This window comes from Haplochromis burtoni, unplaced genomic scaffold, assembly GCF_018398535.1.
Source record: "Haplochromis burtoni strain Fernald_Lab_line unplaced genomic scaffold, NCSU_Asbu1 Contig_129, whole genome shotgun sequence".
NCBI lineage: Eukaryota > Metazoa > Chordata > Actinopteri > Cichliformes > Cichlidae > Haplochromis > Haplochromis burtoni.
This window is the reverse complement of record NW_024582490.1, coordinates 606,149-628,780: the sequence shown is the minus strand read 5'-3', so window position 1 is coordinate 628,780 and position 22,632 is coordinate 606,149. Positions and strand designations below refer to the sequence as shown.

At 39.8% G+C, this 22,632-nt stretch overlaps 1 long non-coding RNA gene across 1 annotated transcript in view; it reads right to left on the bottom strand.

The window, feature by feature from the left end:
• LOC102291033 overlaps window positions 1-22,387 on the bottom strand; it is a 60,224-nt gene extending 37,837 nt beyond the window's left edge. The window contains exons 1-2 of the long non-coding RNA XR_006054774.1: window positions 22,227-22,387; window positions 3,489-10,376 (exon numbers count right to left, since the gene is read on the bottom strand). This is a non-coding gene — a long non-coding RNA (uncharacterized LOC102291033). The remainder of the gene's footprint in view (window positions 1-3,488; window positions 10,377-22,226) is intronic.
• Window positions 22,388-22,632: the final 245 nt, after the last annotated feature.

Below are 22,632 nucleotides of genomic sequence, written 5' to 3'. Positions count from 1 at the left end.
AGAAGAAGCTGTTAATAAGGAATCAACCAAAGCAAGTAAAACATGGGAGGAGATCAGAAAATTTTCCATTTCAAAATGATTGGCAATACTTTTGTTGTACACATGACTATAGAAGTATTTAATATAAAGAGTAATAAATGTCAGTATAAAAGTCAGTGAAATATAAAGTTGCAAATGTTATCTCCTCCCCCTCCAGTGGCAGGCATCAGTCCAAACTGATGGGTGAGTGTGTAATTTTCAGCGTAATAGTAAAAAAGCCACCAGTGGCTTCAGTTTTTTTACACTGAATGCCTTTCCCGACACAACCCCCCAAGGGAATTGTCCCTTTCTTGGAATTTTCACTTATTAAACAAACGTATGGCCCACTATGCTATGGAGCCACAAATTTCAGTGTAACAATATGTAGTGTAAATGTCTGTATATCTGCTCAGGTACAGATGGCTGTTGTAGTGTTTTAGCTAGAATAACTACACAATTACATTCTATCTGTGTTTAATAATTTCAAATACATTGTTTGCTTCTGCACCACTGTATCAATATAAGCACAAAAGCCTCGAGGCTGAAAATTAAGGGCCATTTGATTGCATTTTGGGTTGCACTTCATCAAAATGTGACTTTGCTGTAAGTAAAAATATAATAAATGAAAAATTAGCTGATAAAAAGGAAGCAGGGTGGGGGTTTAAATTGCATTTTTTTTTGGTTGTACTCATTTCTTAGTGCAGTTGTATCCAAATCAACTCAAAACTATAACTTCCAGAAAATGGAACATGAATAAATTCATTAAGGATTCACTGAGTAGGCACACAGCTGATCAGTGTAAGCTGCTGGGAAGCCGTTAGGTGTTTGCTGGTTTTAAGTCCCCTTTATCATGATTGGGTGTAATGTTCCTTTTCTAGCTGAAAATTCCCCTTTAATTTTGTTCTGTTCCACAAAATAAAGCATTAATATGTATTTGTGTCCTGAAACAATTGCATGAACTAATAAAAATGCTATCAGAGGATTAATGTGATTTTGCAGCATATTTGTTGCCTGAAATTCCACAGCTGCCTGTGTGTCTCTGAGCCCCTCGGTGTCAGCCTGTTTAAAGTAACTGCTTCTTGGCACAAAGGCAGACACAGTGAATATGAACAGAATAAACTCCAGACAATAATAAGGCAGCACATCAATAACTACTAGGCTGGGCTTAGCAGGGGGGCTTATTGGTTTAATTCTCAAAATACACCAAGATGGGAGAGTATGTAAGAACAAACAACTGAAGGGGTTTTTTATGTGTGTGAGGGTGTGCTCGAAATCCAATCCACCATATTTTTCAACACGTACAGCCGGCCTAGTGCAAATATTAGCACCACATCTATTGGGAAGCAATCTGGCTGTCACCATATTGTTGGGTGGGTGTTTTTTTTTCTGTGCAGAAGAGTTTGCAAACAGCTGAACAGACACTAAATATTGCCTCAGTTGTTTTGCAGCTCCAGGAGAGGTTGTACTGGTAATGAGCAGTAAGTTCAATGGCTTCCATCCTTACCGCCGCAGTGCCTCAGCTGGCTTGTGCAGTGTACTGGAACAATAGCATTGCTTGTGTGCTGTTTCACTTGACTGTCATTTTGTTTACAATGTTATAACATGAGCAGAACAGCGTATAGGGTGGCATGGCAGAGTTATCCCATTACTTCTGTGTGGCAGCTAGTTGCCTTTTGTGTTGGATTTTTAATTATAATTTAAATTGGACTATTATCGCTTCAACATGGTTTACGTTGAGCAAACAAATAGTATTATTCAGAACACTTGCGTTCAGTGTTAGCTTAGCTTCAAAACTTGGAAATGTTTACTGGTAGAAATGAAAAGGAAAAACTGAGGTTGTTCTTTGCAATTATGTTGCTAATGGAAAAAAAATTACAGTTTAGATTGTCTCATCTTGCATTATTATTGCCTGCAATTAAGTATTACATTATAATATTATTATGCACGTATCGGTGGAAGCTATAAAACCGACTGGAAACACAAAGTTATTGAGCAGACATCAATATAAAGACAGTTTAATAAATTAAACCTGTGTTCACGTAACCATCAACCATTCATTTCAGTTTAATTCTGTTTATATAGCGCCATATCACAACAACAGTTGGCTCAAGGAGCTTTAGTTTAAACCATCAGTTTCTTTGATACTGATGATTGGTCCCCAGTGGATGTTCCATGCTCTGGTTGCCTAGGTAATCCTCTGATGTATTTACTATCCTGCCATATGTCAGTCATTAGTATCATGCACCGACATTGATAATCACTTCAAAATGAGACAAGTTTATCTTGTGATCTTCCCACTTTAGAGTTGCCAATGGTCTTTTCACTAGTAGTTGCTTGAAAATGCCAAATGGCTTGAACCATTTGCTAAGAAGCTTAAGAAAGAAAATTGTGAAATTTCCCACTTTAGCTAGGTTGGTGGTCATTTTTTGTGTTGGTCTGAATGAGCTTGGATTTATGGTTTTAAAGCAAAAAGGACCTAGGTTCTAAACCAGGCTGGGGTTTTGAACCTCCCAGTGTTCATCCTAAAATGCATGGGTTAGGCTAGGTGATCCCAGTTTGGCTAGGATTTGGAGAGGATCAGTTAACTTATTCACTTCTTAAATTTTATATCTGTTGCTACTGGTGACTGTCATGAATAGGGATGGGTATCGTTTAGGTTTTATCCGATACCGGTGCCAAATCGGTACTTTTGAAACGGTGCCGGTGCTCAAACGGTGCTCAAACCGGTGCTTAAAGAATGGAGAACACAAAATTGGTCCAAAAACCTCTCATGTTCAGCTGTTTTTGTAAAAAGATAACAATGTTAGCCTTTTCTGCAGCTATGGGGCATATATGGTATCACTCTTGGCTGGAAGCAGTGCTTAAACAATGGAAAAAACACAAACTTTGTCCAAAAACCTCTCATGTTTAGCTGTTTTCCACTTTTTCTTTGGTCATTTTAGCCTTTTTGGCCAGGGTGAAGGGAGTATCTGCCATCAAACAAGAAGACAGCCGCATGTAGCTATGATGAGACACTAAATATGTAGTGTTAAAACCAAAACAGCAGTGAAGCCAGAAAACCAAAAGTGCACAGGTTTTTCACCTGTGCACTGGGTAATAGCCAGTTGACGATACATGATGCCTTGAATCGCCCAATGATCTATTGTTGCATTGTATTGTTATATTGTATACAAACATAAACTATTTCCGCTCTTAAGATAAGGTATCTGTGCACACGCTGATGTCTTCATGCATTGAAGCATTAGCATGTCACACACACATACAAACACATGCAGAAACATCTAAGAAGCTGTCTCTGTATTGTTGCCCTCTTGAACGGATGACTTTCCTTCTGTGATAATGTGAAGGCTCTATCTTAGGCGGGAGCGCTGACGACTATTAGATCTATAAATCATGTTAGCTGAGGGGTTGGGGGGGGATGAGTGTGAGAGGGGTGCGCAGTGAGAGCTCAGGGTCGTAAATCTCATTACCTGAGACTGCTGCCGACCCCCCCGCCGCCTCACCCTGTCCTCACTCTCTCCCATTATCAGCTGACCTTGACCGCCAACGCAGACACTTGCACTCAATCAGAGCTGCAGAGAGAGAAAGAGCGAGAATGTGTGTGTGTGTTTACCTGACATATTTCTGCCTGGTGTTTGGAGCTCCACCCAACTCAAATGAGGTGCTGGGATTTTTCAAATTAAAATATCACTTTATTCTTGCGCCTGTCATCTTGCCATCGGCTTGTTTTTATCTAGACCGTCTGTCAGTGCTTCTTAAAGGTGAATGCCCACATTTCACTTTACAATGCCTGCATGTTATTGACAACACCTCTAAAACCAAAGAAAATTATTATTTTTTAAATGCAGAAACAACGTACATGTTGAACTTGAGCTGATGAATTTAGTCATTGGTCAAATAGCTTCAATATCTCAGGAGAATAGGAGTGAACCTTACATTATAAATCAGATCTGTTTTCTTTCTATAGTGATTAAAGAGATTGCTTTGGTCCTTACTTCTGGTTAGCTGAGTCACTTTTGAAGCTGCTGTAAAACGGCCAATAAATGCACACCTGTAAGCACATCATGGCTCATTTGAAATCTACGAATCTAATGTTGGAACACAGACCTGTGGCTATGTAACACTCGCGCTTTAACGACTACCCATCTGTCAGATATGTGGAGCAGATTATGAGAGGTTTCTTGGAACACAAACATCTCAGGCGATTGGATTTTTATGTGTTGCCAACTGCTGTTAGAGAGGAAAAACAATTCTTATTGAATTACCTGTGTGATTCTACAGATAGCACTCTGGCTCAATCTGCTATTTTGGTTTAGTCTGAATACTATTAAAATTTAATTGTTCACCATGATGGCTCCCTCATGACTCTGTCAGTCCTTGGATTTGTTCTCTTAACACAGCAATAAAGTTGTCATTTGTATAGTTTTTTTGCTTTGTTTGTTTGACAAACATATCTCTACACTAATTGGACAGACAACTTGTTAAATACATTGCAAAAAAACTGCAATAACCTATGCTGCTGGCATCAGGAAGGGCAGGGTGCTTAGCACCCTCATTACAAAGCAATGGTTCAAATCCACTGACTGGCCTTCCTTTTAAAGTTTGAATATTCTCTTGAAGTGATTGGTGATTCTAATATGTCCATAGATGTGACTGTGTGTGAGTCTGTCTCTCTGTGTTATGGGTCCATTATATTTGCCGGATTGGACGTGTTGCGAGCAAACACTGGTCCAAATCAGCGCCGGTATAGGAAGAGAAGAAGTCAAAGCTGAAGGCAAAGAAATTGCTTTTCAAACTGTTGCAACATCTCCCTCTGTATAATCTGATATAAACTGGCAGTAAGAACTGACACAGTCACATACTCATGCCTTTAACCTGGTGGAGGTTTGACCTGCACGAAGGGCCAAAACGACACAAAAGCACAGCTCGCATCACGTGTTTGCTGACGTCATATTTGCTGTTCATGACAGCGAGACGAGACCGCTCCTGCCTCTCATCCTAAGACAGCTCACAAGGGCCAATATGAATTGGCTAAATGGAATTAAATGGATGGACGTTTGCAGCCAAATACCTGAAAAATCAAAGATATTCTTATAATCTTTAACTCTGCTTTGTGCTAAAGTGTTAAGACTGCCTGTCAAATACTCTATTAGCATGCCAGCACTGTTCTTGTAAGTATATTAGCTGATGCAAGCCAAAGACTCTTAGTCATGTTGCATTTATTTATGGCATTAAAGTTTATTTATCAAAATAAAAACAGTGATATCAACAGGTCAGTTAATATATTGCAAAGGTATAACACAATACCTGCGCCATTTCCTATATTCTACCAGTTGTCAGCTTTATTCTTATGCATTCTTCTTGTGTAATGCACTTCCATAATGCTCCAGACTCCAAAATAATTTGATTTTTAAGTGAAGAAAGGGAATGAGAGAGGAAACCACATTCACAGAAATGATATAATTACATGGTTTGTGCTTTGCGAGCTGTGTGGTGCTGTTGTGTCTCGGTTTATTACTGTTGTTTATAAAGGCAATCACTGGGTTGAACTTAGCTATTTTCTGCTCTGCGCAATGCCAAGTAACTCTTGACTCCTCTATAACGACAGACCTCAGTGTCTTTTTGCAGCTTAAGTAAAGTTCAAACTTCATGTACTTGTTGACAGAAGTTGGAGCTGCAATCAACACAGATGCAGCAAGAATAGATGGATGCAGCGGGGGCACAGCGGCCAACATTCACAGCTCGTTCTAGCGGAGTTTCCTTTTGGCAGCTGCAACTACATAAACTTGGCAAAACTTTGAGAAACAATGTTAAAGTCCTGTCCAGGTCACATAGGGTGAAATGTCTTTTTGTTGTGTAAATCAAGCCTCTGGCAGTGCCCTTGGTTCCTCTGCTGGCTGGCTGCGATCTCCTACTAAGCTCTGACTAACAGCACCAGTGAAACAGACATAATGAATGTTAGACTTCCAAACAGAGTCTGGCGCTGCATGCAGTCTCCATATTTCTCTGAGTTTGTCTTTTCTATTGCTTTCCGTCTTTTCTTAATGTTTTTCTTTCTTTCTCTCTCTCCCTCAAAAGTAAAAATGCATATTGCAGCCATTAAAAAAAATCATTCCACATAATTACATCTGTCACTTCAAGAACGTGGCAGTATGCCGTTATGTAATCAACATTGGTCTTGGAAAAAAAAACAAAACCCAGAAATGATTTGACTGCTGACAGAAAAATCGTTTAATTAGAATTAATGATATTAAAGGCAGCCTTGTGTAGAAGTGGTAATAATTCTGTCTGCTGCCTCCTCCTTACATCATTTCTTCAACTTTTCTGCAATGCATCTTAATGGGTTTTCATGCCTGGAGCGGAATCGAGGCCAGAACGGGAATGTGCTGCATTGTGGTATGTCTGGCTGGTTCAATAATAACTCATATGACAACACTCTCAGCTATCACACAACCCCCAAACTGTCACCGTTCCACCACTGCGCCTTTGGGTAGACGAGTTCACCCTGAATAATTTCACCACAGAAGCAGTGAGCGAGTTCACCCAGAGGAAGCTCCTGAAAAGTACATCATGTTTACCCCAAGGCACGATTCATGGGATGCTGACAGCTTCAGTCATGTTTGATAGCTGACGACGTGCACAGCACTAATCACTTGTAAATCCAGATATGTCACTCTATAATAGAGGACATGACCTGGGGCATCAGAGTCTAACACTAATAAGGAAGTGGATCCTGAAGTCATCACTCTCCTGTGACAGGACAGTTTGAGTACAGCTGACGGACATATACAGGTTTTATTTTTGACAATATGTTCTCACATTAGGGTGGAACTACAACTCCCACAAACAGATGCAAACGTCTTTGTGGCTCTATAGTGTTATGGATAACTGGGACTGACATTTTCCAAAATTTCAACCAGGCTGCTTACCATAAACTGTATATAAAAGATTGACATGGCTATTCTTAGCCCTTTAGTTTTTTTTAATCCTGAATTGATTGTATTTGCCTTGAAGCAGGACCAGGACATAATAGAGAGATTATATCTGGCTTGGGAACACCTTGGTGTGCCCCTAGATGAGCTGCAGGAGGTGGCTGGGGAGAGGTGGGGCGCCTCTGCTTAGGCTGCAGAAAGGATGCAACTGACCCTTTATGGACGTGTGCTAGAAAGGCTAATCTAGCAAATGAAATTTACACGTGTAACGGCTCTTGAGTGCTAAGTAATACAAACAAATACTATAATTTCAGTCAAAAAGCATGAATTTTTTTTTTTTTTAATTTTCAAAAGATTAATTTTTCAAAAAATTGCAATAAAATTCGCTGTCGTGCAGCCTAGCGGACTATGTTGTCACCCATCTTTTTCCTCCTCAGCTGCTCCCAATATTTCAGAACTTTATGCCTCAATATTTTTTGATTGAGGGCCTTTAACAAAAAATTCCCCCCACATAAAGTTGTTGTGTCATCATGACCATACATGGTTGTAAACATGATCATGGACTACTCAAGTTGTGCCTTTTAATATAGGAGTCATTGGATTGACCTACTCTTGGGAGTCAGCCTCAAGTGGCCAGTTGATGAACTGCAGTTTTTGGCTGCCCCTTGGTTAATTTTTCAGACTAATTTTTATGCTTGGTCAGGATGCGCGCTTTAATAAAACCAAAAATTACAACCTCCAAAAATTTGCAGATGTACTTTTGCTTGTTTGTCACTCTCTTTGCTTCCATAGCAACTAAATCCTGCCATTACACTCCTTGCAGTTCATAGCTACGTTTGTAGTTGCTTCTTTTACACTTTAAACCACCGTGTGTGGGATTTAAATTCTGCTTTCTGTAGCTTGCTTTATGAAATGTGAAATTTTTGAGAACATTAGTAAACTGTAGTTGTTCAGCACAGTGAATCGAATGCACAAAATCATTACAGATCTAATCAATGGCTTTTGAAAGTTGCTGTCAGCTCCGCTGTGATTCAGAGCATTTCGAACAATCACCAAGCCGATGACTCATTTGTAAGTGCTATTTTATGTACAGAGCTTGTAAGTACTGAGGTACCTCTGAATGTGATTTGCAATTTTAGAGTGATGCAATGGTTATGAGGAGGTGGGGGCTGGTTTACTATCTGTTACTTTCTCTGCACATATAGCAAACTCTGCTGTGATGGACTCTTAGGGGCACCTGAGGGTATTACATTGCAGCTTTGTTTTTCCTGTATCTGCTTCATCAGAGAATAGCGGGGCTCATTAGCGTGTGGCCCCTGTAGGGTCCTGAGGCCCCAGAACCCACCCAGCCAACCTCCAGCAGCCCCTTGGGCCCTGAGCCACAAACACAACAAATCATTGAAACAAAAACGCGTGCTAGCATCCCTAATGCCCGAATCTTTACACTTCAAAAACACAATTATGCTAATGCCAGGAATCATTTGCCATTCCAACTCTGATTTAATGCGGCCTTTTAGTACGGGAAGCTAATTAGAAGCTTTAATTAACATGTGCGACACAAACTGGAGAGAAGTGTGAAGGAGCCTGTCGATCACGGAGGAGCACAGCGAGAGCGATGAAACAGGGAGAGTGAGGAAGGGAAGTCTGAAAGCTATGCAAATGAGGCGAGGACGCACCGCAGGGAGGCGCGGATCTCTGCCGCTACAACGGTTTCTGTAAATATCACCGTGACCCGTAGACGGAGTGGAGTCATCTCATTAACACAGATTGGAAGGTGTTACCAGAGCTCAGCCCACGAGGGTCAGCGCTGATACGTCGCAACCTGAGCTTAGTGAGGGCACGATCATTAAAAATGTGACAAAACACAGCATTTAAGGCTGTGTCGGTAATGCGGATATTTTGCTCCACTTGCATCATCCTTTCCCGCGTAACTACCTCAGGGAGGATGAGCTCGCCGCACAGCTGGACATTCAGACATTCACTAGTGGCATACTCAGCGTCGAAAGCTGCATATATTCTATAATGCACACAATGACTGCACTGACCATCTTCATACCGGCAGCATGCAGGTTTCTGCAAATTAAACAGCAGCATATGGGTGCAGGAGTCATCTCATTAACACAGACTGGAAGGTGAACTCTGCATAACGCAGTGTTTTTGTTGCATCTTAAGCTCCAGATATCATCATCATCATCATTATTGGGAGATACAAACAGATACCGAAAGTAATCACCTCGGCTTTCTACACCGGTGCAGCTCCCCCCTGAAAATAGAAGATTGAATCTGAAAATAGAAAAAGTCAAGGAAATGTAGCTATTAACGTGTGTGCTTTCCACTTAGATTCACACCCTCACAAAGTTCTGCTGCACAGCCAGTGCACTTTAGAAAGCAATATAAAGATATTTCAGGACTTATTTCATTTCTCATTTTACTGCTTAAACTACCCTTTAAAGTTTAAAGTGGTTCTTTCTTAGAGTTTCATTAAAACACATTAGGCTGTCTTTTCATGCTTTCTAAAAGCGACAATAGTTCTTGCTAACTCTGTTTTCTCCTGATAAGTAGTTTATTGCTTGGCAAAGACTTCAGCACCATTGCCTTTGCAATACTTTCAATACCTTATAATAGTGTTTCATTATGCAGGGCAGCCACTGAGTCATTTCATTTACTTAATTTGATCATGTAACTTCTCATTTATTTATTTATGCCAGAGTTGGTTTGGTATGGGCACCTATGCATGGATTGTTTTATATATTCCGAGAAAATGTGCACTTTGCAAAAGGTATATGTCGTAGGAAGTAATCATTATTCTTACAGACTTTGTGTCTCTGCAGGCTGAATTCACTTTGTTCTCAGGGATAGACCTGATAATGGCTTCAGTGCAGTATGGGCACAACATGTTTTCCTTATGGAAGTGACTGCTGCAGGCGAAGGATATGGATAAATGGCGCAGCTTCTCTGATGGTTACACGTGTTTAACTTTAAAATTCATAGAAAGAAGAGTCCAGCTAACTCAAAGACAAGAATAGTTCGAGTATTGATCTCTGAGACTCGTCTTTTTCACTTATTTGATGTGTTTTTGCCCTGACGCCATGCAGACGTCTGTAAATGGCAAATGCATGATTGATTTTTAAATTTTAATCATGTTTCTGTTCCAGTAGATTACATGGAGGTGAATCAATGTAATAAAAATGTCAGATCCCTTCTGGTATAAAACACTATAAATATTCTGAGGGATTACTTGACTTATCATCCAGGCATTGCTCACACTTCACAATGTCTGATGTTAACTTCGTACTACCATCCATCATTTCAAGGATCCTTGTTATTAGGAGACAGCAAGAACAGTGAGACTCACCTGTGTGTTCAGGACGATCAGTCTTTTCAGGTTCAGTCACAAACTCTCTTAGTACATCGTGTACGCTTGACCTGCAAAAAAAATTGCAAGAAAATTCAACACCAAGCACACACTATTCTCATTCTCGTCAAACTAAATTATTATTTTTTTTTGGGTAGAAGCTTTTAGCCCGGAGGTTGAAATCTTTGCAAGGCTGGTGTTTCTGTTTAATCATTTTTAGGAAACAGTCTTCAGAGTTTAAGCAAACATGACAGGAAATCTTTAGGTAGACAGTGAGTTAGGCTTTTGCTACGTTTCTTCTGCGCCTATACAGTGTATGCAGTTCATCTTGGCTAATGAGGTGATTATATGCTTTGAACTAAAATATGAATTACACATAAACATCTTCTGGCAAAGAATGGCAAATTGCACAAATTCAAATAGTGTAACATTTTAACAAAAGCAGCTATAAAGAGTGTTTTTATGACAACAAAGAATCAAATCATCCTATCTTGGTTTGCATTTTGGTTGAAGCAGGTAGCCGTTTGCATTGAACAGCTCCACTAAACCTGGTGTGCATTATTTACAGCAAGAAAACACAAAAGATTAACCTGCATGTACACTCTATATTTAGTTTCTTGGGAAACTAGTTTTGTATTACTCACAGTGCAAAATAATCCTTCTTTATCTTATCTTGGTGCACTGGGTGTCTGACATGATCATCTATGCAGAAGATCGATCTATCTATCTATCTGCTGACCACATGAGCATCCATCAGTACCCCACATATGTATAGTATGTAAGAAAATAAGTATAATGGCTTTAGCTTAAACAACAATATTTTTCACAGAAATTGGTGAAGACCAAGTAATGCCAAAAGAGGGACTTCTGGGCTTACAATAGTCATGTGGCCTGAAAAAAAAAAAAAAATACTGCCACATTCTGCTACATTTTGACAGTTTCTTCTTTAGTTCTCCGATGAAGGCGCACATTAAAGATTAAAAGTCAAAGTCTGAAAGGCCACATTTGCAACATTTTTGCCGTGTTCTGTTAACAAAATCAACAGATCACCTTACTTGCAGGTCCTAGAAAATGCATGAATAATTACTGATGTTTCCTTGCTTGCTTGTCACTTGTCATTTGATGCCACGCTGAAGCACTTGGACACACATCTGCAATGTGTCAAACAAGGTGCTCTTGTTGAAACGGCGCCTGAATTACCAATGCAGCAGGGAAACATTCATATGCACTTCGCTTTCAAGGTCAGTGACTGTTAAGTGGTTCTACAATATGTTCTTTACTAATTTAATACAGCAGAAACTTATTTCCTCCGAGGACATCAAGAGGAGGCACAAGTGCTGAAAGTGCTTAAGAAGAGTTCAAACTGAGTGTGCGCAAAAAAAAAAAAAAAAAAATCAAGCATAATCACATTTAGTAGAATTACAATTACTATAAATGCAATTTTGGAGTAATTTCACATTATAAATCATCTGAGAGTGTTTAAAAAGCTTTTCCAGGATTAGGATTTTCTCTTTTATTAAGATTGATCTGTTAGGCACTTTTTCAACTCCATATTTTTTATTCTTGAACTCTACTAGAGTGGACTTACATGGAGGGTAGTTCCAAATTTTTTAACTGTGCCTTGGCACAGTTCCTGAACAAGGCTGCTTTGGCTCCTTTCCCTTTGTGGCCTCCCCCTCATTTAACCAAATTTCTTCTAATTGTCTGACTGGTTTGAACAGCAGGTGGGTGGGGCAGTGAAAGCTACGTGCCTGAGATGACCATATAAGGCAGGGGTGGGGAACACCAGGCCTCAACGCCCAGTGTCCTGCAGGTTTTAGATATCACCCCGGGTCAACACACCTGAATCAGATGATTAGTTCGTTACCAGGACTCTGGAGATCTTCAAGACATGTCGAGGAGTTCATTTAGCCATTTAAATCAGCTATGTTGGATCTTTGATATCCACAGGTAAAAAAACATCTATAAACTTGAACATTAAGATCAGCTTTTGGCTCAAATGGATTAGTAGTGCATGTGGTGATTTCATAATTTAAAACATTTGCCCTGTTTAATGAGAGCATCCACCACTGAACCGGTGTATATGTGACAGATAATAAAGAAAAGTATGATAGATCCCCTTTAAAAACACATTAACTCATAAAATTCCACAATTATAGCACATTTAAAGTGTTTACATCTTTAATGATTCCACCAAGAAATTCCAAGAGTGATCTCCTCTGTAAACCTCTGTTTTAGGCCTGTTATCTGTTTTTTAAACAGTTATTTTTAGGCCAACCCGACCACATACAGCAATAAAATGGATACAGTTGCAGTTCTTTCAGTATCTCTTTAATTAACAGAGTCAAACATTTGCTGGTTTATTTATGGAAAATCTTTTCCACAGAATATTTTTAGGCTTCAGTAACTTTCAGTAGACTCAAATTTATTCTGTGCTTTTAGACATTTTCAGAAAAGGTGATGAAAATAAGTGGTGCAGACCTTTAAAACTATTTCAAATTTGAAACCATCCAACAGCGCAACACTATTTGCATCTGTCCAGAAAGAGCAATAAACTCTGCAAATTCTCTTTCTGAGGTAAACAGCATTTCATATTGCTCATAAAGAAATCAATGGATGGAGCTGGGAAAAAAACCCCCAAAATGGTAGTGTTGCTCAGGTTGGCATCAGAGGGGCTTTTATAGTGAACTTGATTAAAAGAAAATTGCTTTCAAGTGCTCTCAGCAGGCTGGAGGTTGAGTGGGTGTGCTCTTGTGTGCAGCGACGGTGGTGTTTCACAAACTAGGCTCGCAGGGGGAGGAAACAAGATGAAGAAACTCTCTGAAACTGCCCGAGGACAAAGAATATGGAAGCACTGGTGACATGGTGGCGCAATATTACTTCTATTATCAGTTTCAGTGCGTTGTCATTTACATGACTCGTCCATGGCCATTGAGATTGAATTCATTTTTCTGTAATGTAGGGACTGTTGTGTTGATGTGCTTTTCTTCAGACACTTAAAACTCATTTTAAATTGCACTTTTGATTACGCTTTAGCATCTGCTACCATAAATCAAATACGCATTTAAATTGGTGCAAGCTTTTGTCAAATAACCAAAGTGTGGAAAAACAAAATCACCTAATTGTAGATTTTATCTGGATAAGTGACAGGAGATCTGACAGGGAGAGGTGGAGGAATGGGCTTTTTAATTTTGGAATTTGTGTAATTTATTCCCTCTTGAATTCAAAATGACATCAGGAGATCAAATGCTGTCCCCGATTTCCATGAAACCTTCACCTAATTGGCTTTCAAAGAGTGAAAAGAGCGCTGGTGAATATTTTAACTACTTGGTTTTAAAGTAGTTTGACTTTGGTGAGAATACTATCGGAGATCCGTTGGTATACAATGTTATTTTTTAGGAGCACTGTTCATAAATTGAATTTGCATTGAAATTTTTCACCACAGCACTCATTGAAACATAATGTCATTCTCACCATGTACGAACTCCAGCAGGGGACATACCAAGAAAATAAAGATGTAGCCACAGCACAGAATCAATGAAGTCAGGGTGTTGCATCACCATGTCATTTTGTTTTAAGGCTTTCTTAGAGCATCATGAGCTTTGTTTACTTGCTTTACAGGTCAAATGGATCACAGAATCTGCACATAATGAGAATTATTCACGGTTTCACCCCTCTGCATCGGGTTCACTTTGATACACACTGTCTCAGCATAACATTCATTGGCGCCTGAACATCATCTGATATGCATTAGCATATGCACTGTAGCATAGTAAACAGTGAATCCACAGGGGCTTTTTACTACAAATAGTTGTCTTAGTGAATAATTAATAGGTTTGCTTCTACAAACATGCTGTAAGTGCGTTCTTTCTTTTGACATTTGCATATTCATTAATTTTGTTGGTGTTTTCATTATTATATAGTTTAGAAACAGTTTTAATGTAGAGAGTTTTTATGGTATCCTTGTTTTAAGTATCAAGTTTTAGTTTACCAAAGCCGATGGTTATCTCTTATGGAACATTTGATGAAACTTAACTTTGAATTATATCAAGTACTGCCATAAAAAACTCACAAAAACAGCTTCTTTCAATTCTAAGGCCATATCAAGACATAATAAAACTCATCCAGTTCTCACCAGGTTTTATATTCGGTAAATACAAAATGATATAGTACACAATATCAATAATTATTTACCAAAAACTTAGGGAAAATTCAGAAGCCGTTCAGGAAATATTAGGTACATCCTATGATTCAAAAGCTGGTAGAATCACCTTTAGCAGCAATAACTTATACTACAGAGCACTATCATTCCCAGTGCTTAACATACCAACAATCTGTCACACCCCTAGGTGTCCCATAGTAAGGCAAAAAGTACCCTTCTACGTCCTTATGAAACGCTCTGGGTTATCAATTGAAACCAATAGAAAGCCACTCGTGGCATTAAGACACGCTTAGAGCAGAGGCTCCAGCCCTAACCCTAACCTTAACTCTATCAAATAGTGTTTTCCAAAGCGATTCAAGATCCGAAAGTGAACTTATTTTAACGTACATAATGCTTTGTTTGGTTGATTTTCATGTCACACATAAAACACATTTATAGCTCTCATGCCTCCGAGCATGTAACATACTGACGATTTGTCACATTCGTCAGTTTGTTACACGTTGGGATGAGAATGTATACTAACAGTAGTCTAACAGTATTTTGTGTTCTGTATAACCCTCTCACATCACTGGGCAGGACTTTTGTTGCTTCAGTTCACTGAGGTTAGCGGGCTATCATTAATGCACGGCTCTCTGGACCTTGACTGGGTCATTGCAGCACCTTGATTATTTACTTTTTCAGCGATTCTCTTGTAGATTTATTGCTGTCTTGTTGTATGAGCCAATTCAGACCAAGCTTTAGCTGTTGGCTAGATGGCGTCACATTTGAATCTTTAATAATTTACTTTGGAGACTTAAAATTGTTTGGAAATGGTCTTTTAACCCTTCCAATATTGGTTGCTTCTTGCAGATACATTGCTGATGTCTTTACCTCCGTGGTGTTGTGTTACACAGACCTGAATGCTCTCAGATCTTCTGCTTTTATAGAGCTGCTCACACAGTGATGATGTTGTTGAAGATTGATTAGTGGCACCTGGCTGATACTTAGCTTCCTAAGGTAAGAGTGAACTTAATTTTTCAGATACTATTTCAGATACCTATTTTGTAGTTCATCTAAGGTTGTATTTACATAGTTTTAAGACCAAAAACCAGTAATAATTTTTGATCATGTGCTGATGAATAATTCCTGACAATTGAAACGTGTTGTGTATGTTCTTTTTTTTTTCACCAGGTTTTACATTATCCACACAAAATGAATTAACAAAGTACATTAAAACTTAAAGCTAGGATGAATGTAAACTCCTCAGAGATCTTAAAATTGAGCAATAAATGAAGATTAAAACTTTAACATTAAAAGGTATATTAACAGTTAAAAAATGTTTTTTAAATGAGTTTTGTTGAATTTATCCTAAAAATATCAGGCTATAGCATGAAACTGTTTAGCTTAGCTGAGTTTAGTATAAAGTCTAACACAGTAGGCAGCAACATTTTTTATCTTGTAGTAACAAAAGCTGTTTAATAGCACCTCTAAAGGTCATTAAACAACATGATGTCAATTGTTTGTCCAATACAGTCTTGAAATTATTTCCTGAAATCTTGACCAGATGCCTGAAAAATAGTCCCAGCCCAAAGATTTCGGGATACCCATTTCATTTGAGTATCAATTTAAAAAAAATCGTTGTTTTAAATAGCATTTTAATAATTTTTTTTCTTTAATTTGAATATTTAAAACAACAAAAAATAGTAATACATTAAATCTAAATTATTGCTTTGGGAGGAAAATGGAGAAATAAATAAATATTGAATACATACATAAAACGCTGTCATTGTAGCTTGTTTGCCAATCGTTGACTGAAAATATCCAGAGCTTCTTAAATTGGTGAGGTTATAGCTGGCTGCCGGCAGAGCCGGCCAGTGCAACCCCCTCTGGCTTCTGCTCCGTGGCTGCTGGGTGACCCCTCGTCTGGGGCTCTCCTCAGCTCTTCCCAGGAGGGTGGCACGGATGCCCCTCCGGTGGGCCTCCTTGGGCTCTCGCACTCTGGGGCCTCTGGATGTCTGGGGCCTGGATCTCCTCCATGCCTGCTTCATGCCCTGGGGCACAGGGCTATGGCTCCCTACACCCTCTAGCAGACCGTTACATGGGGAAAACTTTTGAATACAAGCGCGCTGATCCACACAGGTGTGCACAGGGGTGTTCACTGTCCATAGACATAAACTACACCTTTCTTGGCTGCTACCTCAAAGCACATTGTGTGCTGTCAGTCCTGCGTGCTGCACCACAACATTCAATATTTAGCATTTACTGCTGCTACACTTAGCTAGATTAATGTGATGGTGTTGTGTTTATTATGTTGCTCTCTTTTTTTTTTGCTTGTTTTCTCTTCTTTTTCTCTCAACAGGTGATCCAGGAGGTTTTTTTTCTCTCTCTTTCTCTTTTTAAGTGCCCTTTCTCACTGTCCCTCTTCCCCTCTGTTTTTCTTTTCCTTCATCTTTCTTTCTCCCTTTCCTTTCCCCTAGTCATGTCTGTCCCGTCTGTAACAACTGAAAATAAAATAAAATAAATAATAACAACAAAGGTCGATCGAATGGACCAATACGGCAAGGCCGTGATGATCCACTTGGTAAAGTAAATCCATTGGGTATCCTTGTTGGCCTTCAGACAACAATTCTGACGGCTAAAGAACCAAATGGGACAGGCAAAAAAAAAACCTTTTTTAAAAACTGGTGGGGTTAAAAGCAGAATTGCTTTGCCCAGACATAACAATCAGACAGCAGACTAAAGGATAAGATTAAACATAGAGGTACTGGTAAAACCAAACAATATCAAAAATATCTGCAAAATGCATGAAAGCAATCAAAAAAAATAAATACAAGATGATTAGTAAAATACATGTTAAGTGTTAAAGTGCTAAGACTATCAAGGACCACCATTAAACCTCTTAAATATGTAAATTAGCAGCAGAGGAAGGTTCTTCTCTCTATAAAATCTCCCTTAACCACTAACATCAATGGTCAAAATGTCTAAAAGCAGTTTTTGCCACATACCTTTTATATAAGTACTGGTACTAGGCGTGGTATTGCACATAGTATGCTTTCCTAAGATATGAACCTCATATGAAGACGTAACGTTTATAAGTTTAAGAGGTGCCTGAAAACATTCAGGCTAGCTACTGCTAGTTCCAGTGTGTACTATATGCTAAGGCATGCTAATTGACTAACTGCAACCCGAATGTGCAAAATGTATCTACAAATTCAATCAATAATCTTTAGCCAGAAAGTGTTTGTGTAGCTGGATTTGTAGTGAGCTTGGGGTGGTGGTGTGGTTAGTACTGTTGGCTTGCAGCTCGGGCCTTTGTGTCCTCCTACAGCAATGAAACGCTTGTTAGGTTAACTGGTGATTCAGTGGTCGGTAGGTGTGTATGTGAGTGTTTGCTCCTTCTGCCTCTGTTGGCCTTGTGATGGACTGGCGCTCTGTCCAAGGCGTACCCTGCCTCCTTCCCTATTACAGCTGGGATTGGCTCCAGTGACCCTAAGTTAAATAAACAGTTAACAGATGATCTGAAATTGACCAGTAAACAGTTTGGCAGACAGCTGTGACGTGGCAATCATAAACAGTAACTGAATTATTTTTGTAAGCCCTCACCCTAAGCGGGCAATAATTTTAAAAAATATAATCTTATTCTTAATATAAACTTATTGTTACACATCACATTAGCCTTCTGTAATATTAAATACACATAAATGGGTAAACACAAAAAAAATAAAGAAGTTAAAAAAGAAATAAACAGATACTTTTTTATCTGATTTCTGTCCACTTATTGCCATTAATGTATGCTATCTAATGCCAATGTAATTTTCCTATTTATTTATTCCTTCACTCCAAGCACTGTCTCCAGTGCTGCAAATCTACTCTTGCTTTGCTTGTTTGTTTGTTTGTTGGTTTTCTTTGCAGCCTAACATGATTTCTATCGAGGTTTGCTGCTGGTGGTGGTGATAAGAGTTGCTTTCCAGCCGTTTTAGCCACCGTTAGCAGTTAAGATAACGGGAATAACTGTCCTTCGCATATCTGCCTTTTCATCGGCATTTCTTATTCTGTTCTCTTGTTGGAGTGGACATCACAGAGTCTGCTCCATACAAAACCATTGTGCATAATACATTAATGTTTTTGACATAACATCATAGCAAATGTTTCTTATGCAATCTGCTGAAAGCAATAGGTATATTTGGAAGGCTGCAAACCATTTTAGTGGTTAAATTAGAACTCTTAACACTACTTGTTCTTGCTTTAAACTATTTTTTATTCTATATAAGTTTGGGGCTATTTGAGTCTGAAAGCAGATCAAATAGTTTGCCCCTAGCAGTCTATTGAAGTTTTAACAGACCGAGGAAAATATCTTTAAAAGGTCCAGTCTATAAAGCATTCTAATTTTATCACCCAAAACATCTGTAGTCCTTCTTTTTACTTTGCAGCTCACATTTTGGACCAAAACTGTGCGAGATTCAGCTGACAGGAGCTCGTAATGACTTGGCATTCGACAGAACATGTAGCCCACAGACAGACAGAGACAAGACAGAACACTTCAGTGACCACGCTCAGATGGGTGAAATCCCCCGGTCCGACAAACTCATCCCACACGATCGATAGCTGCTGTGACAACAGCCCTTCCCGTCACAGGCTGGAGAACAAGCTGTTGTGAAGGTCTGAGAATGGGAGATAGGCCCCGGAGGGGAGACTTGATTTACGACCCCAAGTCAAGATGGAAGCACAGTCGCCCACATACTGTAGACGGCCTTCCTGCTACATCACTCTCCCGCTCCCTGCCTGACTGCCTGCCTGCCTGCCTCTTTACTTGTCCTCCTTCCAGTGTCTATTTGCCCGCCTGCTGACAGCAGGAATGGTCTGAAGTGACATACCGGCAAGAAAAACATTTCATTGTGTTCTTTACCTTCACCTGGATTTAGTGGATGGCGAAAATCCTAAATGTCACCTTTGGCTTGTTTTAGTTATTTATTTTTTATAAACTTAGCCAGAGAGGGGGCGGGGGAAGATGTTCAGAAGGAGAACGCTGGAGAAGGACCTAATTTTAAAATGCCATGTAGCCATCGATCAGCAGGAGAAACAAAGGAATGACACTTAGGAGGTGCTGCTAGACAAACAACCACCCTGCAGTAAGAAACATGGAGGGAACATGTCACCTGCAGGCAGTGGTACACTGCACAACACAGTGGCATGTGTTGAAGCAACAGCTTTGCACAGGCAGAATGCTTTGGTCCACCACTCCAGCTACTTAGAGATGGATTTTTCATGTTATCTCAAGTAAAGAAAGGCAAAGGAGACTTTTTGGATTCGGTTTTAGATTATATATCTCGCTTGAGTTTTAAATATATATATCATCACTGATTTTTCTGGTGATATATTAGCAGTTCTTGGATTTGGTTGTTTCTATCGTGGGAGTTGTTGTAGGAGTTTAATGTTCTGCTCATTGAAATTCAAGTTAAAGTATTGACGGCTTTAGCAACACGAGCGTTTTACCCATTCTAGGGGAGGTTTGTCGTCAACCTCTTCAGCAGTCGTCCACCTATTCTAGCATGGTTTAAACCCCAAAGCATTTCTGATGTACATTCGGACCCCCCACTCGCTCCCCCACCCTCTTCTTGTTTTTTGGTTTTTTTTGGTTTTTTTAAAAAAAAAAAAACACTTTTCTGGATGCTGTTGAGCAAGGGAAGATACCCTGCCTCCCTCTCTCTCCCTCCTGAGCGGTATCAATATTCATGGGTCTGCCGGGTGCGTTTGTGCGATGGCTTTCTCATTAGCCTTTGATCCCCTTGCGCGAGGCCTGCCGGAGCGTTGCGGCGCCAACAACAGAGCAGCGTTTGAAGTGTAGAGAGAACAGCTGCTTGCATTGATCTCCATATACTTTCTTTGCCATCCACAAGCACGTCCACACATATGCAGATGCTGCCCACGGGCACATGAATACATGCATCTACTGTAGGACTACACTTGCAAGAGCGCGGATAGATGGAGCTGACAGCAATCGATGAGAAAATCAATCGTGAAAGTTGATAAGCCTTTTAAGCTCAGCGTCTTTGAGTTTTAACAGTCAACACAAACCGAGTTATCACCTTGGGTTGTGGAAACTTTAATGCCCATTTTTCAATATTTTATTTCCCACTGTTTAGACCAAAAGATTAATAGATTAAGTCAGAAAGAAATTACCAAGTTATAAACATGAGCAAATTAAAATTGTATTTATTTAGTGGGAAACTCTCCTATTTAAGGCTTATCAACAGGTATTATGCAACGCACACTCTATCTTCTCATAGAAGACAAAAGTGTTATTTTAAAACTGAGCTGACATGACGCAGAGAACATTATGATGCTCATTGAAAATTAATAATGAGGTACTTCTTCTAACAAAATAGGGATTCTAAGCCGCTAAATTATACAGCAAGCTGGAGCAAAGCAGCACAAAGCTTGGTGAATAGCTCTTATTTGCTACTGCGAGGCTGGGTAAATTATGATGATTTCAGAATTATTTGCTAAAGCCAGGAATGCTTTGTTGGGAAAAAAGAAATGTACACACACAAATAATCAACTGGGGCTCTATTTTAAAGCATAATCCACCTTCTGGCTGTGAAATAGCATCAGCATTTTGCAGCCGAAAATAAATGACATCATCCCACATTAAGCCCTTTAGCACAATTTCTGCCATATCACAATGTCAAAAACACAGGCTCATGTCACAGGCTGTGTGGTCCATGATGAATCTTCAAACTACCGCCCACCCCTCTTTTTTTGTTGTTTGACTTCTTTTTTGTTCCCTTTTGTTCATTAATGTGAAAACATGTTCTCCTGTACAGCCAGGAAGGACAAGGTCCAGCTACTATGACATCATAACATCTGCACAAAGACAATCCCTGCGCTATTGCACTCAATAACTCTCCCCTCTCCTCTGGTATCCGCTGCATAAAAAGCACAGTAAAAGATTAAGACTGGGAGCTCGTCTGGGCTATTGCTCCACTGGGAACGGGTCAGCAGATCAATACAGCCAATGTGTCTGATAACATTAGACCACCCTTAATGGCACTAATGAAGAGAGAGTTAGGTCAGGGAAAGAGTTACAGCAAAGACGGGTTCATTAGATACGATGTGGTTTTGCCACTTTGGGGGTTTTTTTTTTTGCACTTTGAATTTTGTTGTTACTTTTTAGCACAAATCAAACATGGCATTATATTAATTAAGTGTGCAAAATGATCAGCGTGACTCTTTTAAACCAATAAAGATTAACGCCCATCAAAAGAATAGCATTTAAAGCAAGCTTCACAAGAAATAGAGCCAACAAGCCTTTCCCCCCAGTTTTTGCTCAGTTGTGTGCCAGTAGAAAGAAGAAAAGATGAAAGCAGAAGCACCATCAGAGTCAAGTTTCTAAACTAACCAACTCTTGTCGGTGTCCTTTGTGACAATAGGTCACAGTTTGCCGAGAAGGACTCTGATTGAAGGGAGTGTTATCAGTGTTCAAATGTCAAGAGAAACTACATCTCAGCAGACTCGCCTCTGACATTATAATAAATCACACCCCATTGTGCTCCATGTAGTCTCACTCACACACAGGCACACACATAGACACATATAAAGAGAGAGAGAGCAACCTGCTGCTGAAAAAGCCTTGTACTTGGCAGGATCTCTGCACACACACACACACACACACACACACACTACTTAACATCACCAGCGCCTGACTGCTGCTGCTGGCTCACAGTTTTGATAAAGATGAAAGGAGGTGATGCACAAAAGGAGGCAGTGAGAGGCAACGTACCTCACAACGGATGTCTCGGTTTTAACTTCAGGAGCTGCAGGAGACGCGCCGGTGAGGCGGGACTGTCGACTTCTCTCTGTCTTCTCCCTCTCTGTCTTCTCTGGGATGGAGGCTCAGGAGGAGAGCTGCTCCTTCGCTGCCTCCTCCCTGCCTCTGGCTCACTCTGCTACTGTCTCAACCCCTCTCACTATCATACCTCCCCTCCCTCCCGCCCATGCGGCTGCCCCCACCCCATCTTTTTTCCCCTCCTTTTTCAACTCCTCCCCTTTTCTAACCTGCTCCTTTCTGTCTTTCCTTTCTCCTACACCACCCTCAAACTCAAGGGTGACAAAAGAAATCAGGGCTTTTATCATTACTTTCAGCTTTGCTGCAAAGTATGTTGCCTTGGAACTGAAATTGCATCCAA